The following is a 5,508-nucleotide window of genomic DNA, read 5'->3' as shown; positions in this document are numbered from 1 at the left end:
CAAATGGAGACTTAGGGTCTATTTATAGGGTTTAGAGCGATGGAGGCTAAAGATATTAGGGTAAGGTTATGAGATAAGGAGCTTAAATAGGGTCCAAGACCCTAAAATAGCGTTCAATCCTGTTTGGCGTACGCCCAGCGTCCATATGGTACACCCAACGTACTCTGAAGAACATTTGCGACCATCCCTGGTCAGTACGCCCAGTGTACTCCAAATTATGCCCATCATACTCTAAATTACGCCTAGCATACTCGGCTAAGCCTGAAACCACAAAATTTCTGAAGGCCATAACTTCTTCGTTATAAGTCCGTTTCCGACGATCCTTATATCCACGGAAAGCTAACGAGAAGCCCTATACTTTTATCAAATTTATTCCTCCTGAGTCCCGCTCGAACTCAGATCCAAAATTCATGGAATACACGAACCAGCACCCTTAACAATACATTTGGGCTCTAAAGCACAAACCAAACTCCTTTATCACACAACCTACCTCACCCACATCCCAAAAGGGCCTAACCTTTCTATTTCAACGCCTCAAAACCTTCTCATACTCGGATTAAGGCACACATGCCTTAAGTCACAAAACAATCCAGAACAGGATGTTACACCGTATCTCTTCACTAGCTAAGTGTACACGAGGTCTCATATCTCAGTAGTAGCAAAGTAGGGGCGGGGCCCAAGATAGGTAGGGCCTTGAGACTAGAAATTATAATGATGTGTTTGCTTGTTATGTACTAGCTTGATTATGATTATATGTTTGCGTGTGTATAGAGGGTGGGGCCCAGAGAAAGGAGGGGCCTAGTAGAAACAGATCTATATACCGAGCGAGGCCTGATGTCGAATTCGTCTGATGCCGAGCGGGGCCTGATGTAGAGGGATAGGCCCAATGTTTACAGTATGTGTTGATGTGTATGGTATGTGGTATTTTCGGGAGACTCACTAAGCTTCATGCTTATGCTTATGGTTTGCAGTTTTGGTTTCAGGTACTTCCAGTTGCAAAGAGAAGAGCTCAGGATGATTGCATTGTACACACTAAGATATTTTAGCTTCGGATATTTACTCTGATATTTTGATATATGATTTTGATATAGTGATTGATATGATGTTTTGAAATATTTCCACTTATGTTTTCATGAGATGATTGGGATTACTATGGTTTTATTTCAGATTTAAAAAAGAAACTTTTGGACCGTATGTTTGGGATGTTTTAGGTTGGTATCAGAGCCTTGGTTTGAGGGCTTCATGCACACTCTTGGGTGTGTCTGAACTCAAACTGAGGACTTGGTAAGAAAATTTTCAAAAAGAAAATAGAATTTTGGAAAGAGAAAAGAACTTTGAAAAGAGAAAAGGGTGTGGTGCATGTAATCAGCCAAGCTCAAGTATGTACTCCCAAATTACCCATACAAGTTTATGTTATTATATGTTTATCAATTTTGTGAGAACTGCAGGCTAGATTATGATAAAGGATCAAGGAAGGATGCCTTATGTGCCTGTTATATGTGTATCAACTATATGAGAACTGCATCCTAGTATAGAGTAGTCGGTGTGATGGCCTGATTAGAATATGCTTTATTATGTGTACTCAATGCTCAAATGCTGCTTGCTTTGTGCTTTTATGTGTTCTAGTTGTCTTTTACTAACTAGTAAACGAATATGTTAAGTTACATATTGTGAGAACTAAATAATTTCAGAAGGTTAGGTTTAGCCTTATTTCGTAGCTCTCGTTTGAGTCTAACCGTTGTAGGGTAGAACCTCTCATTCAAAGAATTATCTAGTCTTAGTGATACGTAATGGTATTCGCGAGCTAGTTAGGGGAAGATAGCAAGAACTTCTTATCCAGCTGATGACGGAGAGTTGGATGGTGATTACCATAGGGCAAGCCTAGGATGAGAGTAGTACTGGGAGTAGCATTAGTAGTAAGGGACTTTATGGATTTGAGGCAATCCTTTAGGAAAGTATGGATAGATGTCGAATATAGTATGGGCCCGTACTACTGAAAGCATATGATCCGTACTAGAGTCAACGAGGGCTGAGATAAAACGGGGGAACTTGTAGTGCATGTGTGATTCTTCGATAATGATGAGTATACTGATGGTTGTTATGATATTATGCAGTATGGTGACACTACGGGGTAGACCAGTGGGCAGTACAGGTGCTGGTGAGGGATCAGGCTCGGGCTCTAGAACCGGGAAGCTCAATGATCAAATGAGATAGTTTATTTCAACTGAGATTACACACATCATTTTGGACCAGAGTCCCATAATCTTTCGTACGGTCAAGGAGGCATTATGGAGATTTTGGACGAGAGGTTGGGTGTGTTCTACACCAAGATGGTAGCCATGGTGGGGGCGCGCACGTTGACATTCAGGGAGTTCATAGCCTATGGAGCTCTAGACTATCATGGGGATAAGGAACCCATTGCTAGTAGCCAGTGGTTGGTAGATGTTGCCAACGCTTTTTGTTCTAGTCGGTGTCCCGAGGGGGACAAGGTCCGACCCGCCTCCTGTCTTCTGAAAGACAGAGCACGTGATTGTGGGAGGAGGTTGGACATGCTATTGGGGATGATGCCGTGTTGGGCGCGATGACATGGGGTGACTTCTCGGCCAGGTTAAAGGCCGAGTTTGCACCAGTTATTGAGGTGCAGCAGTTAGCACGGGAGTTCCAGGACCTCCAGCAGACTACTGAGACAGTGGCGGAGATCAACACCAAGTTTAAAGAGAGACCCCTTCTTGTTCCGCAGTATATGGTGGACGAGGAGATGAAGAAGGCTCGGTACCACGAGATACTGAGGAGCGATATTAGACAGTTCGTGAGTCGGTCCAGCAGCAAGACATTGGAGGATATGATCGCTCGAGCCAGGGAGAGGGAGATTGACTTAGAGGCAGATAGGAAGAGGAAACCAGTTGAGGTGCAGACATCCGTAGGATCGGGAAAGAGGCCCAAGACATCAGATTATAGATCGAGAGGTCATCAATACTGTAGTCGATGTGGGAAGTGCGGCAGGACACATGAGGGTGCATGTAGGAGTGGTAGTGGTGGCGATTCTGGCTGTTTCAGGTGTAGCCAGATCAGTCATTATAGCAAGGATTGTGCTGCTACCACCACCCAAGGATTAGACCTTATCTACTTCCATTACAGTCAAAGGGGACACAAGAAGGCCCAATGTCCGAGTTTGGCGGCAACAGGTCAGGTGAGAGCACCCTCCCCTGCGATATTGAGGATCACCGATGACCGTTAAGGCCGAGCAGAGGCACCTGCGGCAAGGAGTAGGGCATTCTAGTTGGTTACAGAGGAGACACGAGCAGCTTCTGATGTTGCAGGTGCGTATCTTTACTTTCCTATCAGTTTTTATTTATGATTTATTATTATTTTCTTTCATCCATGTGAGTAGTTGTATTTTGGGATTATACTTCCTACTTATGTTCAGATTATATGCCATCTGCATACCATGGGTCTTAGGGTAGTAGTTGTTGGATTAGGTGTCTAAGTTCATAACTATACGTAGAATGTACTTGACCGGTTAGCATGGTCCATTTGGGTTGCATGGAATTGCAACACTTGGATAGATTAAATTAGAAAAATAACACTTAAGGTTTATTAATATATTATAAGTTCTAATATATTAATAATATTATTTAATTAGTATTTATCAATAATTAATTTAGAACTAATTAAGTGATCAAAAAGAGATTAATTAAATATATAGGGTTGATTGTGTAAATCATCTATTCTTGCATAGTTGGGCTAATGATCCATGGGTTGTATGGATTGGGTTAAAATCCAAAAGGTACTCCATGGATAGTCCATGGAGGTTACAAACCCATGGATCATGGAATATGGAAAGCCATGACAATTAGGGTTTACATCTTGTAACCCCACTTGTGTCACAACTACATAAAGACCGCATGTCTAGGAAATCGGTCACTACAAGCAAGTAATAAAGGGCTAGCCAATTTTGAGGTGTAAGTGTACTTCTCTCAAAGTTATTCTAAGTCTTGTGGTGTTGTGTGAGACATTTGAGGCATCACACTTGGGGTGCTAGGCTCACAAGATTTTAAAGGAATCCAAGCAACTAAAAGGTATGTTCTTCTACTAGCAATTATGTTTTAAAGTTCCCCATGCCATGTTGGTTAAGTTAAGAATCTTAGAAAATCATTTTTGCATGTATCTTAGTAAAACATAGATCTAAGGTTTCTAGGGTTGCATGTACACCTTAGGAGTGTTAGAATTCTCAAAACCCTTCAGTGGTATCATAGCCTAGGCTTGTTTATTTGATACTTGATGCAAACTTGTTAAAAAAATCAACAAAACTGCTTTCTACCTGGGTGAACTCGCCGAGTCCATGGGGCGACTCAATGAGTCCATGCCTTTCTTCAACCAACTCGGCGAGTCAGTTCATGCACTCGACAAGTTGGCTTGTCAGAGTGCAGTTTTCGACTTTTGCTGCTGGAAATGGACTAGAAACATTACCCTAAACTGTTTTGGTGTTGTAAAACTTGTTTTAGATGGTGTAATGATTGTGCTAATCCATTTTCAATGGCTAATATCATAATTTCAAGTTTTGTATGGTTTATTTATGATTCTTGAAATTGTTGATATTAACATTCATGAACTTATGAGTTTAAAAGACCATAGGAATTATTTGTAACTTGCTTGGTAGTTTAATTCTTGATCTTGATGTTTTTCAATGGAATCCATAATTTATCCTCAAGTTATGGATTACCAAAAGTCACACATTTAAAGTCCATTTTTAAACACATAGGTTACATAAAATGAAAAGTCTCTCGTTTTATTAATCCATTAACTCAGAAGTTATGAAAGATGAAAAGTTTTGAAAGTTACAAAATTGGCCCTCAAGTTTCGGAACATGTAAAGTCTCTTTAAAGACTTTAGTTCCAACCCCTAGAATTTTAAAAGTTAAAATTCAAACATTACACTTTATAATATTATAAGTTTATATATATATATATATATATATATATATATATATATATATATATATATATATATATATATATATGTATGTATGTATACGAACTAAAAGTAGTTTTACCGTTAGTAGGCCTTATTCACAAAGTCAGTCTATAAGGGGGGGGGGGGGAGGGTATAAGGTTGTTGCCTATAAAATGACAGCTTAATGGGTCTCCACTCTCACCCACTGCTTCCTTGACTGGTGGAGGGTCGTTAGCCGAACGGGTAGGACAATGACTTTAATTAACATTAAAAGTATAATGATTCTAAAGTAACTAAATGTTTTATAAATTCTCAATCTTAGTTAATTTAGGAAAATGTGAATAAGGTGCTAACCCATGAAATTACACTTCGCACTTTGTTTAAGTCATTAGTGGAGCGTGTGTGGTTAACCGGCACACTAACATGGGCTTAACAAGGTAGGCAAAGGGTGACTTAAGGTTTATCATAGGTCGGTGGAGCGCGTTTGGTTAACCGGCACATCAATTGAGTGATAAACATTAAGGGTACCAAGTAATTTGAATGGTTACTTCACAC

The sequence above is a fragment of the Lactuca saligna genome, chromosome 6 (assembly GCF_052625555.1).
Source record: "Lactuca saligna cultivar CGN05327 chromosome 6, ASM5262555v1, whole genome shotgun sequence".
NCBI lineage: Eukaryota > Viridiplantae > Streptophyta > Magnoliopsida > Asterales > Asteraceae > Lactuca > Lactuca saligna.
Note: the sequence above shows the minus strand (reverse complement) of the source record.